At 36.3% G+C, this 20642-nt stretch overlaps 1 protein-coding gene and 1 long non-coding RNA gene across 5 annotated transcripts in view; one reads left to right on the forward strand and one right to left on the reverse strand.

The window, feature by feature from the left end:
* The window catches only part of LOC140647425 (uncharacterized), a 37741-nt gene extending 33928 nt beyond the window's left edge, over nucleotides 1–3813 (reverse strand). For both annotated transcript variants that reach the window (XR_012040763.1, XR_012040762.1), the window contains exon 1: nucleotides 3540–3813. This is a non-coding gene — a long non-coding RNA (uncharacterized lncRNA). The remainder of the gene's footprint in view (nucleotides 1–3539) is intronic.
* CSMD3 (CUB and Sushi multiple domains 3) overlaps nucleotides 1–20642 on the forward strand; it is a 782968-nt gene that overhangs the window by 396201 nt on the left and 366125 nt on the right. The window lies entirely within an intron of this gene.

Genomic DNA, 20642 nt, shown 5'->3' on the forward strand with positions numbered 1-20642 from the left:
CCACTTAATTTAGATTGCTCCAGATGAATAATACAGAATTGTAGTACCACAGGACATACTACAAACTCTTTCAGAGGTTGTCAGATTACGAGTCTGGTTTTTTTAGTAGTCCTAAACTGTTTATTCTTCTCTGTTATTTTGCAGAGCTGAGAGATGGGCAGGTGAGAGTCAGAGAATGGGATAGCTAGCAAAAGAAAAAAAGTATGGTAAATCTTTTATCTGCCTACAAAAGGGTGAACGACAAAGATAAAGACAAAGAAAAGAGCAAAAACAAACAGGTGACAACAAAGTAATAATTTCTCCTAAAATTGATAGAGATTTAGAATTAGCAGATTTATAAGCAGGCAATAATGGGGTCCACATCCTTGTGGTGAGCAGGGACACTTGAAGGAAAGGTGCAGGAAGAATTACATGAATGTCTAGACATATTTTCTTCCAATTGCATCCTTTTACACAACAAGAACAAAATACGCTCTTTCCCCATACCAAAGTATCAAGGAAGCAATCTGTTCAACAGAGATAACTGTGCTATATAAAGGAGAAATAGCCTACAATATAACAGATGACATAAAGAAGATGGGCTGATATATGAGAGAGAGGAAAACACAAATATCAAATATTTCTGTCTTGTTTCCACATATTCCTTTTACTAAGTACATATGTTACGAATTTGATTATCAGTTTACATTTGTATATTTAAACCATTTGGCTTGTGGGGTCTCAGGACCACTGACTCCTACTGTTCTTAGGATACTATACCCTGATGAACATTAAAAATAACACTTTGATAAAGTGATTCATAAATGACTTTATGGTGTTATTTTCTCCCATCAAATTGATACATATGGACACAGTTTGGCAATGTTCATTGTAAAGACTTTCCCTCCCACCTCATTGCAGTAATTGTAAATAAGAATTACAAATAGCAAACAAAACCATGGCACAGTTGCATGAATGATGCTTACAGGTGTTTATTCTTTAGACCTGATTAGTTCAATGGTTTGTTTGTTTTTTTTAGCTCCTGATTTTGAAGCAGAGGCCCTGTGTTTAAATAAGATTGGGTTTTGTATTTTGAATTGAAAAATAGATTCTTTTTTAGGTACAGTGATAGGAATGCTCGTTTCCTTAGTAATTTCTTTATAAAATCCTGTGTTGTCTAAGAACATAAAATACCTTTTTTTTTTTAATAAAACTCTTATTCCAATGATTAGATGCAGTTAAAAACCAACTTATTGTATTTCTGAGTAAGTTCTAGAAGTACGTTATCATTTAAGTTATTTCTATTGGGTTAGACTAGTTTACAATGTTCACATGTGATAAAGGATGTATTCAACTGAATATGATCTACCTAGTCCTGTTTCTCTCCAGGCTTTTTTTGCAGCTTTGGACAGTGCTTTCCATCCATAATACATACTTACTTGTACCCAAACTCAGATTAAAAAAAAAGTGATGAGAAGTATTGCTGTCCTGAACCTTGCTGGAGCAAGACTCTGGACTTGAGTCTAGGATAAAAATACAGCTCTAACACTGAAAGGAGACATCGTTTGTTATTAACTGCTTAGTCTGTTCTCATGCACACTTATTTCTTGCTGCTTTACCATTTTCTGCAGCATACGCTTGTGTTTCTAGTCTGTATTCACAAAACATCATAATCAATTTAGTGTCAGTATATGCTTCATCATACTTAAGCATGCTAACCAGGGTGAACTACTGAATAAGGTTGAGAACACTGGCACTGAAATATATTAATCACAGACAAATGTTTCACCTGTGGTTTTCAGATGAAGCCCTGTAATCAGTGTCTGGAATTACATTGAAGCCCAAGAATATTTTAAGTCCAAGAATGTTTACGTGAAAGTTTGATTACTTAAGGACTTTTAATAAACTTCTTTAAAATCAAATATCAATTTATTGTAAAATAATAATTTTTATATCATACAGAATTGTTCAGAATGTGCGTAAGATGACAAGCAGAATATTTACCTAGCCTTGGAACTATTATATCATTTATGACTTATTACATCATTTATAACTGACTATGCAGATAGTCACTTATCAACATTACGAATAATGTTTCCTCTAGTGTTAGTGCGTGAGACAGCCACCTAGTTCTCCCACTGGGCAAATCATAGTTTTCACTCAATATTTTTCTTGCTTGCTTGTTTTGCTCTTCTTTTTACTCAGCCAACTATCTCTTTCTTCATTTTCCTTGATGTGGTGGGTTAACGTTGGCTGACTGCCAGGTGCCCACCAAGCTGCTCTATCACTCCCCTCCTCAGTGGGACAGGGAGAAAATAAGATGGAAAACATGTGGCTCGAGATAAAAGCAGTTCAATAAAGAAAAGCAAAGGCCACACAAGGAAGCAAAGGAAACAAACAAACAAACAAAAATTATTCTCTACTTTCCATCAGCAGGCGATATCCAGCCACTTCCTGGGCAGTAGGGCCTCAATACACGTAGTGGTTGCTTTGGAAGAGAAACGCCTTAATAACTAATGCCCCCTGCCCGCCTTCCTTTTTCTTAGCTGTTACTGCTGAGCACAACATTGTATGGTACGAAATATCCCTTTGGTCAGTTTGGGTCAGCTGTCCTGGCTATGTCCCCTCCCAACCTGTGGCCCACCCCCAGCCTAGTGGCCTTTGTGGGGCAGGAGGGGTTGAAGAGACAGCCTTGATGCTGTGCAAGCACTGCTCAGCAGTAGTCAAAACATTGGTGTGTTGTCAACACTGTTCTAGCTACAAATACAAAGCACAGCACTATGAGGGCTGCTACGGGGAAAGTTGACTCCATCCCAGCCATACGCAATACACTTGACTACATCGCTTATTGTTTGTGTAGAGGGTCTGTCTTGTACCGTTTTCTCTTGAGATTTTTCCATGTCAAAACTGGGAGTAGTTTATTCTGCTGCACTAGAAAATAGCAGTTGTCCCCAGGTTACATTCTTAAACAATTCTCTTTGGAGTACGTGCATCAAAGTGATAGCTAAGAGAGGATTTAATTTCTTCCTAGAAGAGAGATGTACAGGCAAAATTTTAAGCGCTCTGAAAAGTGCAAACTCATGGGGGAAGCAAATCATTTTCTGATGCATGTCTTACAGAAGAGAAAAACAAAGCCTACTGCTGCTGGTTATTAATCACTGCAGGTGTAATTGTGTAACTCAACATTTTTTTAGGAAAAAAGTAAAGAATTTTAAAATGTCCTTTACAGTCTTGTAGCACTTAGTGAACATCACAGAAGCCCATCCTAAAACTTGCTTGACAGCTTTTGTATTACTTTAGGATAACATTTGGCTATTTTTATTTTACATTGTGCTGTGGGTAACTGCATAAAAATTTTATCCTGACATGCACACCTTTAATTTTAGCTTAGTGTTAGCATTCTTTTACTGCTTTACCTAAGATCGAAATACTGGCCTTCAGCAGCCTAACTTCATTGTGACTAAATTTTAAAGTTGGAAATAAAAAATATTCACCTTTATTAATCATTTAGTACATTTCTAAAATAATCTCTGCTAACTTAGAAATATTTCTTGACTTACCAATTTATCCTAGTGGTAGAAGAAATTCCTAGGTGTAATTTAACAAGAAGCCTCTGACAATGTAGAACACCAAAGAAAATTTGTAGTTAATGTCTTTCAAGCTGTTCCCTCTGAGTTTTGATTTGTAAGCTTTCTTTCAAATTTCTTGTGAGGTTTTCAGTTTCTGCATTGGCTTGAAAGTAGCGTAGTGACGTTCTGCTGGAACAACTCTCTTTTTCAGAAAACTTTCCAGTTCTAAGGAGGTGACCTTTGAATCATTGGTAGCTATCTAACAACGGGCTCTTTTGAAAACAATGCTTGGAATAGTGGAACTATGCAGTAGCAGATGAGGTCATGACAGAAATACTACTTCTGACCATTTATGGCAAGGCAATGATCAAGTGTTGCATAATCAGATTGTCTGACAATGCCAGTTGAAAGCTTTCCCTAAATACAGATAGGGTAAAGGAGCAGATTGTAAAGGCAGTGCAGTCACAAGGTCTTGCATGAGACTGGAAAGTAAACAGCAATTTTTATCAGCTTCAGGTTGAACATCCAGCTCTGACAATGAAGGTAATTGCTGCATAATTGCTGTTTTGTTCTAAGAGTTTGTTGATTTGTTGTGGCCCAGGTGCATTATATTTGCTGGCATATCACTTGGAATAATAAATCTATAATTATCTCCAGCTACTTTGTTGGGAAAACTCATGCTGTACTCTCAGTGTTGTGGCAGAAGTGGTGTAAAGTCTTTGAGATTGTTAGGCCATCTTGTCAGGAAGTCATGCCATTTCTCTTGAATCGGAAACAGTAAGCAAGCAGCTATAGTTGCTCTCCTGAATCTGCTTGCAATCTTTATCACTACTTCTACATCATCTGCGTTTCTGAGAAAGAGAACAGATTTCCAAATAGTATTCAGCTTCACTTTTTCACTTCATCATCTATATTTCATGTAATAGGTAAATGAAAATGGTAATAGGCAGATTAAGGTAATTTTTCTGGCCACCAGGCTATTCACACTATCATTTGCTTGAATCCTTTTAACTGGGCTGTCGTGTGATGTATGCACAATTTGAATAAAAGTTATTGCATCTTCAAGTGCTTTTATGTAATTCCTCTAGATGCAAGGTTTTCTCAGTATTGTTCCTGTGGATTCAAGAAAGAACTGGCCCAGGCGCATAATCAGAGCTACCAGTATTCACATTGTAGTAATACAGGATCTAGCAATGTAAATGTTTGACTATTCATGATAAGTCCTTTACACTGGTTCAAAAATAACACGTGACCTATCTCATCAGGACAGGTTTGTGGTTCCATGACACCGGGCTTCTGCGTGGTTAAACAATGGCTCTACAGCTAAAGCACATCTGTGAATAACCTTTGCAGTCTCTTTATTTACAGAATAATCTTATACACAGGCAGTGATTTACCTGATTCCACACAAAGGGGAATATTCCTGTTTTTCAGCTTTGTCTGTAATATTGATGAGATCAACTCTAAGAAGATTCAGGGGTTTTAATAATGCATTCTCTAATGCTTTTTAAAGGTACATGACAGCTGTAAAGTCAAATGGTGTAGCAACAAGTGTCATAAGTATCCCAGTAGGTCACATCTTGATTTTTGTGAACATGTTTTTTGTTAGTGACTTTTATAAGAACAAAACTGAAGTCTCTTGTAACACCTTTTGGTAATTTTGGAATGATAGTCTTGTTACCCGTGTACATGCTTGAAGTGGAAAACACCTCTGCTTAATATAAAGCTATCCAATATATGTAGTACAGAACTCATCAGGTATGGGATTACCATCCCTGTGTTGTTATTTTAATGCATCTTCTGCTTCAGAATACAATATATTCAGGTAGTCTAAGCTGTCTTTCTGATATAGCAGAACAGGATGTATGCAGCTGTGGTATTTGAGGCTCATTCTGTCTATATACAAGCAATAAAAGGTGGCCATACTTACTTCTTCGATGGGAAATTATGTCATACTTTATCAAACTACATCTGCTTTTCTTCAGTACTTATACTGAACTTTTTTTACAAGGAATTTTAGTAATTTATAATGCATCGAGTAGATGGCAATGGCAGCACAATTTTCCCTGTTTACACAGTTATGTCTGTGCTTCTCTAATCTAACATTGTAGTTTTGTGTTTTCCTTGCTGTAAGTCTATGCCTGGCTCTTTAAACCCTATTTATAATGAGGGTTATTGAGTTGAATAACCTGAGTTGAATGAGTTGAATCCAGTGTGCTTTTTGTTATAAGTCAGGATTTTAAATTCTGCTTCTGCTGTTATCAGTTTATCATTACTGGCAGTGCTTATAGTCCTTCATAATGTGATGTCTGTAGTAAGCATTCTTTAGTCCAAGACGTAATTGTGTGGGTGTTCAGCTTAGTTATTCCATGAGTGGACTCTTTTTCATTTAATATGCCATAGCTCCATACTCATGTGTGGTCCATTTAGAATCAAGGTTCTCTTGATTTTTCAAGTTAACATTAGTATTGTTGAAACTTACAGCATTTATAACTCATACATTATGTGTGCAATAGTTCTTTAATGCCAGGAGTGCAGTCTCACATTTATCACGAGCAGCAAGTGTAGTAAAATACATAATGGCCATTTGTTCAACAGAAGCATATAACAGAAAGTGTCTTCTTCTCTTGAACAGCTCTTGGATACTAATTTCGAATCTATTGTTTCCACTCTATTTTTTTTTTCTCTATTATAGAAGTTATAAAAGTATAAAGTTATAAAAGTATAAAAATAAATTATTGGCTTAACTGGTCTTTGCAAGACCTGTAGCGCTGGATTCAGCTTTAGCAGAGATATCTGCATGGCATATTTGCAATACAGTGAGTGTAGAAAATATATTATTTCTCTAAATTTTATTTTGTATGCAGAAAAGAGCAGTAGGTAAAATCTGACCAAAATAATAGCTTAGGGTCAGCATGCTAACTTCTGGTGAACTATAAAAAAGTTTGAATATCACTTGATAATTTGCATTATTGTGCATCACTAAGGCAGCTGAAAAGCTACATCTAGTAAGCAAAATAAAGTAACATGAGCAGGGATTTGGACCAAAGGACAGTCAGAAGTTCCTTCTAACCTAAACTATTCTTTGAGTCTGTGTTGCAACTTGTATATGATATTGTACTTTAATAAGCATCATATGTCTGTAAGATGTTTGAACAGTATTTCCTGAATTATATGAACTTTATTTCTCTTTTCTTCTTACATTTAATGAAAATGCTGTTAATATAAAAAATGAGGTCTATGTATTTAACCTCAAAGAAAGGCATGGTACCATGTATCAATGCAAATTAAAAGGCTAATGAATGGTTAACAGCTCTTGAATATGTTTTGAATCAGTCTGAAACTGTGCTCTTGTTTTCTGTGATCTTAATTTCCCTTATATTTCTATCTTGATAAATAATATAATTATTTATATTATCAGTTGTATAAGCTGTCAGTAAGGTTCAGTACAGCGAGGGGGTGAAGCAGAACATGAGAGGGGAAAAATGACAGAAAATATAACTGGTGTGCTTCTATACTTTGTTAGATAGTTATGTTCAGCAGCCTGCAGTTAATCTAGAACACATAGCTTAAAAAGGCATTCAATCATCAGTTAAATATCTTTATAATTTAGAAGCCAAACTTTTTGTTCCAGTCATTAATTAATTATTTTAATCTTTAAAACATTTAGTATTAAATTGAATGTACATACAGTCTGGAATGTTATACCTTTGTTTCAAGCTCTTTAGATATTTCTAAGTCTTTCTCCTGTTCAACTATGCACTAAAATCAGATCACTTACGCATTTTATAGACTGAGATTTACTTCAATACATGGATTGGAAAATTTACTCTCATCATCACATTGACTTCTCTCCAATATTTAAATATACTTTTAAACAGCTTGGACACACAGTCATAGTAGTGATCTTGCTGGTATTTTACATAGCGGGGAAGTATGTTTCTTAATTTTACTTAATCTTCTCCCATCCATATGCAAATAAACTTTTCTCTCTAATTTGTATATTTTAACTATAATTGGTTAAAAAATATAGCATATTATTGGTGAAGCGATGCATTACTTTGAGGTTGAATCATCGTTTCGTAAGTAAGATAAGACCTAGTTTAATTATTCTTTATTTTACCATTTAGAAACTCTGAGCTTCAACTGTTTGGGCTGAAATTGTCTGTACGCGATGGCTGTCTCACTTACAGTGCTTATGGACAGATTTAAGCAAAACTCTTCAGCAGCTTTGAAGAACATGGCTTTAGGAAAATACATTCTTTTGTAGCCATTAAATATAATCTGGCAAACTTTTCGATGAGTTCTAGCATTCTTACACATTGGATCAGTGACCTGAAATTTGGCAAGGGGATGAATATCTAACCAGATTGAGTTTGTAAATTCCAATTTGCATATGCTTACTCACTAGTTTAAGAGGATTTAGGTTATAGAAACAAAAATCCCCGAGAGCTTTATCTTTATCCAAGCTGTAGTCTAATCAGAGCTTCTAGCAATACTTCTCTCTCTTCTTCTTTTCTTTTTTGGGGGGTGGAGGAGTGGGGTGAGAGCATTCCATTTCTAATTTGAAAAAAATCTACATTCAACAACCACCTTTAGATGAAACTTAGATGCAGCTCTGTGGTGGATAACCTTGTGTGGCTGCCGCATGCCCACCAAGCTGCTCTCACTCCCCCTCCTCAGCAGGACAGGGGAAGAAAATGAAATTAAAAACCTCATGAGCTGGGATAAGGACAGGGAGATCACTCACCAGTTACCGTCACAGGCGAAACAGACTCAACTAGAGGAAGATTAATTTGATTTCTTTCCAATTAAAAATAGAGTAGGATGTTGAGAAACAAAAACAAAACTAAAACCACCCCTCCACCCCCTCTTTTTCCCAGGCTTAACTTCACTCCTTCATTTTCAGCTCTTCTGCCTTCTCCTTCCCCTGAGCAGCGCAGATGGAAGGGGAATGGAGATTGTGGTCAGTTCATAACACTTTGTCTCTGCTGCTCTTTCCTCCTCACGCTCTTGCCCTGCTCCAGCATGGGGTCCCTCCCATAGGATACAGTCCTTCATGAACTGCTCCAATGTGGGGTCCTTCCCGTGGTCTTCAGTTCTTCAAGAACTGCTCCAGCATGGGTCCTTTGCATGGGGTGCAGTCCTTCAGGAATGGACTGCTCCAGTGTGGGTCCCCCATGGGCCACAGGTCCTGCCAGAAAACCTGCTCCAGCAGGGGCTCCTTTTCACGGGGTCACAGGTCCTGCCAGGAGCCTGTTCCTGCATGGGCTCTCCACAGGATGCAGCTTCTTTCAGGGCATATCCACTTGCTGGAGTGTGGGGTCCTCCATGGGCTGCAGTGTGGAAATCTGGTCCAGCATAGACCTCCATGGGCTACAGAAGGAGAACCTGCTTCCCCATGGTCTTCTCCATGGGCTGCAGGGGAATCTCTGCTCTGGCACCTGGAGCACCTCCTCTGCTTCCTTCTTCTCTGACCTTGGTTTTGCAGGGTTGTTTCTCTCGCATTTTTATTGCTCTTCTCTCACAGCTGCTTTGCAGCATTTCTTTTACCCTCACTTAAATATGTTGTCACAGAGGCACCACCAGCATTGCTGATGGGCTCAGCTTTGGCCAGCAGCAGGTCCTTCTTGAAGCTGGCTCTGTCTGACATGGGGGCAGCCTCTGCTCACAGAGGCCACTCCTGCAGTTCCCCAGCTACCAAAACCTTGCCATGTAAACCCAATACAAACTCTCTAGATGGTTGTTATAGGAGCAAACCCTGCTTTGTTTTTTAGAGTGGATCTGGGAATTGTCTTTCTTTGTGTTTGTTTGGAGAGGGGTGGTATTTGTTCTGAGGTTTTGGGGTTGGGGTTTTTTTGTACTTTTGGTTTTCTTTTTAGTCTGCCCTAGTTTCCTTTTGAAAAGACATGGTTGCCTTGTGCCAGATGGGAATAACTGACCAAACTAGGAAGGATCAGGATAAGGGATCATGGGACCAGAACCCTGGGTGGGCAAGAAAACAAGCCACTTTGGCAGTCTAAGCCATCTGAAGCTCTGTGTAGAAATAGAGAGGTCTCTCTGAAACAGCAGTGGAATGGAAGAGGTTTAACACTTAGATAAGTGAGATACATGAGTTAAACCGCATATAAAGAATATGTGATGAATAAATAATTTTGGCATGGGTAGTAATAGTAATACACCATATAATAACATCATTTGTCATAACATAGTGTAGTAGTGGCTAAGTTGAGTAACATAAGTCACAGACAGGAGGACTTTGCAGGTATAGACCCCCAATAGACAGATATTTTGTAGTAGTGTGCTTACTCTTTGAGAAAATGTCAACAGACAATAGGCAGATGCAGCTAAAATGAAAGTTGATATTGAGGAACAAATATCACTATAAATGATAATTGTCAGTCTCTTGCTGTGTAATTCATCTCTAATTCTAGTTGAGAAGTTCAGGGTGTTCCATTGTTTCCCATAGCTACTGTTTTTTTCAGTGCTGTGTAGGTATTTATTTTTACCATTCATGTTATTACTCCTATGTGAGTAGATCAACACACATCCAGCATGTTTTGTTTGTTTTTTGTAATAGGAATTGGTAACTGTTTCTCTACAGACTTTCTTTTTTAATTTGTTCTCTGACCTTCAGCTTGGCTGGGTGCTTCATCCTAAATGTGACACCTTCATAATAGATTTGTTACCAGTCTCTTTTTCCTCCTCCTATTGGCACTGATATGACCAAATCCAAAGGAAATTTTAGAGTGTCGTTAAAATTCTTGTGCAGTGTTCAAATATTCCTAAGACAAAAGCAAGCTGGAACTAATAGTCTTACATCCTGGCTAGATGTTTAGCTCAGCAAAATTGGGAAATTGTAATGAAGATAAAGTTACTACCGAATTAAAACCTTGGTGGTGTTGCATAGTCACACGTATATTCAGAATATGATGCAGACAACCATCATGGAATCATTCAAGGCATTGGAGGACAAGATTTATTAATTGCCATTAAAGAAGAGTTGCAGAGCTGGTGCAGGTTGAAAACATTGTCTGCCTTGATATTGTCAGTAAAAGTAACATCAACAGATTTGAAAGGTTCTAAAGATGATATACTAGCTGCAAATAAATTCACAGTTGTCAACAGATAAACTCTGAATGTGTCAGGAGATAAATTCTGGATGATAGCTTCAATAGTCTTGAGTTTGGACTTCTATCTGCACACATTTACCATATAAGAAAAAGAACAGCACTATTCAGAACAGAAGGGTCAACAGTGTATGTACAAATCTGCTTGACTCCCATGTTGCCAGAAAAAAATCCCCTGAAATAGTTCACTTTCATTTATATGATCTTCAAAAGCAGACTAACAGATGGAGATGAAGCTACTGAATCTACTGAAACATTCTATTTTCCTGAAAATTTTCTAAAGATTAGTGAAATGCCTTAGTCAAATCAGCAATGACACATATCAGTTTCCTGCTGCTACTCATATTAGTAAAATAGTATACTGTATGTTTTTATCATAACTTAGAATATTTTTTAAACATTAAAGGACCACACTTTGCAGCTTCCATCTCTTTACGGTGATTAACAACATGCTTATATTTTTCTCATTGAAATCAAATGATTTAGTCTGTGGAAGAAAACCATTCTTATTTTCAAATGAGAAAAGTCCCATCCATTTAAATAAAAAGGATTCAAATACAGAAACTGTAGTATTTATGTAACTGCTAATAAATGGATTTTAGGCTTATTGCTACCTTAAAAATTATTTGAGATGTTTCTTCATATAGTGACTATTGCCATGTTCAAAGTATACAGATTGCAAACACAGCTACAGCTGTTGCTTCCAGTCACTTATTTTCCTAAAAAAGAACTTCAAAGTCAAGAATTAGAAAGATATATTCAGAAGGCACTATGCAATTTTTGTTAGCATCTTTCTTTTTGGACTATTTGTGTGATTTTGGCAATTCTCTTGCAAATATTTTATTAATTAAGGACACTTGTTCAGCTTCCATTCATATTGTTATTTCCTTTTGACAGGCCAAGCAGTAACTGGTGGTCTAAGGGATTTTCTGTGTATTCTCATTGGAACTGTTCATGCAAAGGATCGCAGACTTAGATAACATTGCGTGGTATTATTGTTCCATTTATTCTTTCTTGATAGTCCCTAGTTTCTATAGTTCCATAAGGAAAGCTAACAGCGTAGTTTTCTGCTATTAAAAGTTATATTAAGGGAGAGCTGCTGAAATTGATAGATGTTTTCTCTCTTTAACAAAACTACCTTTTTTTTTTTTTTTTTGAAGTGTAACTATAGCACTCCAGAATGTGGAATTGTATTTCAACCTTTAAAATAAAATGTTGATAGTTGTATGAAACTTCCTTCAAATTATGCAGTGATCCATCTTTAGTCCAGTTAAAGTCAGGTACGTTCAGGAAAAGCTGCCAGGACTTAGTTAACTATGCCCAAATGCAGTTCCTCCAGGCTGAAGTAGCTGCATTAATGAGGGATACAAAGAGCTTGAAAATAGTAAGTGTTGATTAGCTAAAATATGTTTGACAGGCTATGTTGTGTAAGGTAACAAATAGAGTAGATATGAGTCTTCTTGGGGGTTTCCAGAGTATTAAACTATATTTTCTCATTCAAGGCATCAAATCAGTGTTTTTATTCTGGGTGGTATGTAAAATTTACTTCAGTCCCAAAGCATGTACTCAAAGATAAAAACATTCTTACATGCTCCTGTAAATTAGGACTCAAAATTGTTAACAGGATAAGCTATTTTTCTGTGGGTTCTAAATACTGCTAAGTATGCTGATAAACCTCAGTATACCGGCTATTATTTCTGTTTATGCTTTTGGCTGAAATTAGACTTAATGCCCTGGCTGTTTAACTCAGTGGACTTTTGAACGTTCTAAATAGGTTTTAAACAAAGTGAATAATGGGAGATGCCAGCAAGGTAATACCTGGTAGAATGTTATAGAAAAGACAGTTAAAACTTAGAAAATAGTATTGTGCTACCAGAGTTTTTAAATTGTCCTAAAGACTGGTGTCTGTAAATTTTAATGTGTATTTTAACGGGTTGTGGAAAAAATATTGTCCTGAATTAAATTCTAAAGGCAATTCCATAAAGAGAAGAAAGATACAACTTATAGTTGAGGATATTTGAGCATTTTCATTTATTTTTTGGACCAGTGCTGTGTTATGTGTCAATTTGTATGTACAACTATCTTCTAATTTTTCTCCAAAATATATGTACTTGAACCCCAGCTTTTGTGAAAGTTTATATGAATAAGAAGTCCCATGGTGCTATTAAACTGTTTGTGTGGATAGAGTTCTACAGAGCAGTTAATTTTCTAAACCTAAATTAAGAGAGTAACTTATTTTATTGGAGGTGTAGTTATTATGTAAAGCCCCACAGGGCTCATTCATTAGCTGGGCCAGCTTATTGCTAGCTAGCTGACTAGTAAATAACTCAACTTTAAAAGACAGAACATGGCACTGAATTGGAAAGGAAGGAAGTATGTATATCCATAAAGTCTATGAGTACCTACTATATATAATAGAACATAATTATGAAATATTTCATGCTTATAGTAAAAAACATTAGATAAATTATACAATAAAAATCATGTGGACATAACTGCTGTCCCTCTGAAAAATCCATTGCCATGGAGAATGGCTGTAACTAGTTTTTCCTTATACTAGAAATGTTGGGCACTTGTGATATACAAAAATTATTACTTTATATGGTGGCTGCCATTGCTTTCCCACTGCATTCTCAGAGGAACCTCATCTGACTTTCCCATAAATGACCTTAGTCCCATTACCCTCCCTCAATTAATTATGCTTTTTTTTGTTTGTGAAGTGCTCACATTCTGGCTTGTCACTTTATGCGATCAGGAAATGAGAAGTACCCTGACAATTGGCACAGTTCAGCAAGGGTGCAGAAGGTTACCACCACCTACATAGCAGGGAAAGAACAGCTGCTTCTTTTATAGATATTTTTTTTTCCCATAGAATTTCACTGACTGACTCTATAACCTTGGACAGGTGTTCTGTATAACACATTATACACTAAGCATGTTGTGAATTCATACAGGAACAAGACCTGACTGTATGCACAAATTCTCCTCCTCCTCTCCTTTCGTGCCTTTGCATACCTGTTCTGTAAGGGAACCCAGCAGCACAAAGAAGGTGCTGCAACACACTCTGATGGGTCTCCCACCTGGGGCAGTCAGGCACAGCTGGAGATCCTGTGGAGTGCACTTTCTCATGGTTTTGATACAGATATTGTTCCAGCCTCTTTCTATTTGAACTCAATGCAAGATTAATTCCCTATCCTCACACTTCTAGCTATTCTAGCTTTTCTAGCTATTAGCTGGAAAAATAACCACACCACATGTAAGAGCAGGTCTTTCTTTCCTATCTTTTAGGAAAACAAGGAAACAAAACAAAACCAAAACAAACATAAAACCTATTGTGATCAGAATTGAGGCTAAATAAATCACATTAGTTGTTCTGGGTAAGAATACTGGTTAAGGTGGAAATTCTTTTATATATTGGGAATTCTGAAGACATGGAATCTGTAGATAAAAATCTGATAGTTAGAATGAATCAAGGGTATTGATAACCTTTAAAATAGATCTGAAAATCACATGACACTGGGCTCTTTGTTATTTTGGAAATGAACCTGCATCCTATGTTTATAAAAATACTCATGCTTTAACAGTAACAGTTAATAAACAAAACTATTTCCTTTATTTGAAGATACATACAAACATAGTAATATTACGAGAAGGTATCATCTGTTAGGTCATTCAAATTGCTTTCTGTTTTGTCTACTGGTCATAGCAATACCTAAACCTTATTACACCTCCAATCTTTTCCCATGTAAGCTGGTAAGCATAGTCTAAGATCTTGCTGAAATTGGTCCATAAGTCTTTGTCTGCTTATGTATCTTTAAGATTCTTTTTCTTTAATATACATACGGTGAAGACATATGGCATAGCTTACCAATTGTTTGTATTATTTATCATCCTAATTGACACTAAGAAATATATGTTCTTGATTCATAAGTTATTCATTTTTATTTTCCTTCTTGCTGCTTTTTGAGTGCTTTTTCTCCTTATGATTTAAGTTCTAATGTTCAAGATAAGATAGATGATTATACTATTGCTGGTTCCTTGTGCTTTGCAAGCAAAAGTTGTACAAATATATAATAGTGTCTTTTCCTAGCTCTTCGAATAAGCAAATCCTGCAGTGGGAACACTGGCACAACAATTTCACAACCAAATTAGATATGTAATGTGTATTCAGTAATGTATATATAAATTGTACATACCACTGTGTTTCAAAGTGGGATTATATAGCTTTTTCCCCATTATGTTGCAAAATGTCAGTGTGTCACTATATGATGGTGAATGTTTGTAGCTTTTGACATAGCAAATTCAAATATCAAACAGCCAGCTTCATTCTTTCTGAATTACATACTGAAACTCTGTTTCTTTTCACATACTAGTATTTAGTTAATCCAGTATGCTTTGTTGCAACAAATAGCATGTAATGAATTCAAATGCAATTTTACTAATGACAAAATAAATCTAGTTGTCTGTCATATTTCCATTTGTATGGTCAGTGAAACAAAAAATGGACATTATTCTAAAATGCTGTTAAGTAAAGAGAGATTGGTCTTTGCCTGGTATTTCCTTGAAGTACTATAGATTTTTAATATCTGCTGAAGTGATAGCAAGTCTTCAGTAATGTACTTTTCCACTGTGCACCAGTGATCTCTTTTCTTTCAAAATTGTTTTCCCTTATAAGAATCACATTCTTATCTTTTATTTTCCCTTGAGTTACAGGAGAGAAAAGATAGACAAGTTACCTCTTCAAGCCGTAACTCTAGTGTGACTCTGTCAAAATGCATTTATGTAGTAAGTGACCATTTCTTTTTCCCAAGGCCCATTTAGTCACCTCCAGGATGTGCCTGTCTTTCACAAAGACAGAGGATAAGAGAAAAAAAACATTCCTATCTTAGTATCCCTATCGTGGTAGCTACTGTCGCTTTGGGCTCTCCCTTCGGTGCATCACTGATTGGAAATCTACAGAACCCTTCAGTGAGATAGATAGACAAAAATAACACAAGGATAATATAAAACAAAATGAGATGGTTACCTTAATTTTCTTTCTATTTTTCTTTTATTTTTCCTTTAATTTGATATGTTTTCTAGCTATTTCTTGTAGAAAATGTTGGCAATTATAAGCTCCATTCAGTGCACTGTGACCACAAATTTCCCAATTTTGTATGACCAAGTTTCCAAAATAATGAGTATCTTAAAGAGCCTCAATAGGAGTTAGTCTTTAAAAAAAGTTAGATCTCTAACGTCAACAGAAATCATGCCTCCTTTTACTGTTAATGTCCTTCTATGTGAAATAATTTCCAAAAACGGAATTTTTTTTCCTCTCAAAAGCCTTAAACCTCAAAAGATCATGCCTGATTCATTATTAACATATTTAACAAACACACTGTATTTATGCTTAGAGGTACTTCTCTTCTTATAAGACTATAAGGAAAGAAAGGACTATCTAATGGAAATAATATTAACATAAGTGGGTTTTTTTTCTTCAGTAAGTGTTTTATTTCTTAGACATAAATATTAATACTCATCTTTTGGATCACAGATTTGTAAGTCAGTGGTAATGACCACAGGAAAAGAGAAATCCATCCTAGCCATCTCTTATTGTAGCCATACATGAACTGCAAATCTCAAAAAGCAGAAGAAATCATAAAAGAGAACATAAATCAAAATATAAAATTCAAAGTAGCCAACATATAAAATAAAATACAAAAAACATGCTTAAGCAATAAGATTACTTTTGACTTTTCAAAGATAGTCATTATATATAATAAACCTCTTCCAAATGCCTATACTATGCAATATCCTGTAGAAATAATGTTTTCACTAAAATATACCCTATAACAAATTCTGCTGTGAATTGAACTTTGTTATACTTGTCTATTACATGAAATTAGTATTATAATTAGTTACATTTTTAGTCCAATTAAAACATTAAAGACATAGACTCTTCCACACAGCTTTGTTGGTAGAAATTCAAGCTATGTTCCAAGAGGGTAGCCCATAGTACCTTTTATTTCTCTTCACTATTTGGTGACTCATACTGAAGTTTCCAATTATTTTTTTTTTTTTTTAAGTTTTAATTATGACATTACTAACTGAGCTGTTTGAAAACTTACTGTTTCTTCTGCTAATCTTAAACAACCATAAATAATTTCTATTTATCATAAATTAATTATTTACAATGAGGGACTAGTGCAAGTTTATCAAGAAATGAGACTTTTTCAGGCTCTGAACCTAACTTCTTAGGAGTTGTTGAAACAAATATGCAATGCAGGGAAGCTGAAATGAGTGTGGTAGACCTAGCAGTAAAAAATGTGAATACAAATATCATTTACTCCTTTAGTGACTTCAAACAAAGATGAAATAGTAGTCTTTCCTAAAATCATGTTATTTAAAATGTGATTATCTGACAAAAGCCCAGTAAGCAGTATTTTTTTTCCTGTCTGTTTCAAAGGAAGTTTGTTGACATTCTCTAAACAAATCTAAAAGCTATTTGTACTTCAATCAAAAAAAAATAACTATCATTTCTGCTCCTAAGGAGAACTAAGTAATGACACAAAAATATTCTGTTTCAAATTCAGAAATTAACTGATGCTAACATGAAATTTGCAGAGAGTATAAAAGTGGTGTAAGCAAGGCATGCGGGAAAGATTAAAGTAATAAAGGAAAGATTTGCTGTAAATGTAAATGGATATGAATGGGGTTTAGGGATGGTTTATTTCATTTAAAACTGTCATTCAAATAACGTCTTGTTCAACTTAATTCCATTTATGAAAGCAAATGAAATATGAGCCTATGGATGTAATCTCTCAAATACAGCAATCACATACGATAAAGGAAAATATTTTTTTTTCCAGCTAACTCCTGTAAATAATTATACTCTGCCTAAGAATTTTTTGAATGCAGAATCAGTTCGTTTAAGTCTTCCTAATAGGGATGTCTGATAGAAGACAAGATGAGCAAGCTCACTGTATCAGCTTTGCTCAGCTGTATATCTGTTTAAATTTGATGAAAAACATGGAAACTCTTGCTATTTAGGATAAAATAATGATTAGAGAAAGCCATTGGCCCAGCTACATCAGAATAGTAGCCCCAAAAGAGAATAACTGTAAGCAGGTATAAATACATTTACTGTCTAACATATATTCTATGAGAAAACTACATTAAGTTACTTAATGTAATCACTTGTTGGACAACTAGTTTATAGAATACATTTGTTTTCCCAAATGAAATGCAAAGTGACTTAGGCACTTAGAATATTATTAATCTACCAGGACAGCATAGGAAAATTTTTGTATTTCTTTGGCAGTTAAAAACTGAGTAGTTCTGTAGGTTTGGCATTAATAGTCTCATCAACATTGAAGATAGGATGAGTGAGTTTGTGGTTTTGGGATATCTTACTTTGTTTCTTCAGGACAGCTTTAACTTTTATTGGAGGTCTGTGTTCTAGGGAGAATCTGAACCTGATTTTTATCTTTTTTTTAAATTATGAATTATATTCTTCTTTTCCTAGAGCTGTTTGAACAAATACAAATAAAGCAATAAGAAATGTTGAAGTTTGTTGATCTTTTTGTTAGATGGTTTTGTTTTGTTGGTTTTCATTTTTCTTTAATCAAACAGAATAATAAAGCCTTTCAAATCTCTGTGAAGTCTTTTTTTAAATAATCTTCAACTCTTTTTCATTTCCTTGTTGAAATGGAATGTTCTTTATTTGCTTTTTGTCACATTTCAATTGTATTCAGAGCATTCACAGCTGAAAGCTTTGAGAAATGAGGTGTATACTGCTGACAATATGACCATAGAAAAATTGAGTTAAAATCAAAACACCTCCTTTTTGTTTGTTTTTTCTCATAGTCAAACTACCAAATGTGGAAATGAAAAAAAAGTGGCAGCAAGACCTTTAAGGAGAAATTTTCAAACTATGGTTTAGGGATATTTGTTGCTATTATTGTTACACGTGATAAATTAATTTTGTTTTAAGATTTCTGTCCTTTTTATAGTTAGGATGTCTCATGAAAGAAGTTTCTGAAAAAAATATTTTGTACTGAATTTCCATTACCTATGTACCATATTTCCTGTATTTGTAGATGATGAATCCATTCCTACGTTTCATATCTTGAGCACAATATTTTGCTTACAAGTTTCTCAGACATAACAGACTGCATCCAAGGGGGTGATGAGAGAGCTGGTGAATCTCCTTGCAAGGCCACTTTCTATCATCCTTGACAGTTTGTCGAGCTTAGGAGAGATCCCCAAAGACTGGAAAAACATTGCATGATCTTCAAAAAAACCCAAAAGCTTGACCTGTGCAACTGCAGACTGACCTTTATTTCAGTTCCTGGGGAAATCCTGGATCAAGTCCTCTTGGAAGATATTTCCTGGCTTGTGAAGAAAGTGATTGGGAACAGCTAGCCTGAATTTATCAAGGGTAAATCACACCTGGCCAAGCTGATTTATCTTTTATAATAAATCACTAGGTCGCTGGACAAGGGGAGAGCAGTGGATGTTGCCTACCTTAACCTTACCAAGGCTTTTTACTCTGTCCACTCATCCAGAGTTGGATATGTGAATATAATGTCCTGACTTGGATGCAAGAATACTGTAGGAGAAAACTGGATGGGTAAAAAAGAAAGAAAGAAAGAAACAAACAAATAAACCCCCCAAAACCAAACCAAACAAACACCACCACTCTCCCCCCAAAAAATCAAAATCAACAGGTTGGATGATAGGATAGAGGGTAGCAGTTAATGGATCATACTGTACTGGAGACCAGGAGCAAGAAGAGTACCACAAGAGTCTACTCTGGGATATTCCATTTTGTCATTGACTGTGAAGAGGCTATGAAGTGCACTCTCATCAGGTTTGCAGATGACATCAAATTGGGAGAAATAGTCGAATATGCTCAAGAACAGTGCTGCTATCCAGAGGGACCTGTACAGGTTAGAGGAATGGGCCTACAGGAGCTCTGTGAAATTCAACAAGGGCAAGTGCTAAGTCCTGCACCTGGGAATGAAAAACTCGTGCACACAGTAAAGGCTGGGGACTGGCTCTCCAGAAAAGGCCTTGATGCCCTGGCAGACAGCAAGCTGAGTGTAAACCAGCAGCATGCCTTGGAAGCAGAGAAGGTCAAAAGTATCCTGGGCTGGATTAACAGGAACACAGATTGATGGAAGTGATTATTCTCCTTTACTTGGTCCTCCTTAGACTCCATCTAGAATAGTGCATCCCATTTTGAGAGACTGATTAACTGGAGTTCAGTGGAGGGCCACCAAGGTGATCAGGGGCTGGAGTGCTTGCCCTGTGAGGAATGCCTGAGGGAGCTGGGCTCGTTCAGCCTGTAGAAGTAAGGTCTAATATCAGCCTGCCAGTAGCAATGAGGAGGTTATTGAGAAGACAGAGGCAGGCTCTTTACACTGGTACATGATGGGAAGATGGTGGGACAATGAACATACATTAGTACAAGAGAAGAGCAGACTGGATATAAGGAAAAACTCTTTCCCATATGTACAGTTAAGCAGTGGAAAAGGTTGCCCAGAACAGTCTCCATCCTGGGAGGTTTTCAAGACCCAACTGGATAAAGCCCTGAGCAACCTGGTCTGACCTCAGAGTTGAGCCTGCTTTTAGCAGGAGCCTGGCCTAGAGACCTCCTGAACTCCCTTCCAGGAGACCTCAGGGAGGGGATCAGGAAAGCCAAGGCACAGCTGGAGCTGAACTTGGCTAGGGACATGAAAAGTAACAAGAAGGGTTTCTTCAGGTACATAGGACAACCAAGGAAGATGAAATAAACTGCAACCGCCCTGATTGAGCAAAGCGGGAGACCTGGCTACAACCGACATGGAGAAGGCTGAGGTACTCAGCAACATTTTTGCCTCGGTCTTCACCGGCAAGTGCTCTAGCCACACCACCCAACCTACAGAATCCAAAGGAAGGGACTGGGAGAATGAAGTACCATCCACCATAGGAGGAGATCAGG

This window comes from Ciconia boyciana, chromosome 2 (genome assembly GCF_034638445.1).
Source record: "Ciconia boyciana chromosome 2, ASM3463844v1, whole genome shotgun sequence".
Classification (NCBI taxonomy): domain Eukaryota; kingdom Metazoa; phylum Chordata; class Aves; order Ciconiiformes; family Ciconiidae; genus Ciconia; species Ciconia boyciana.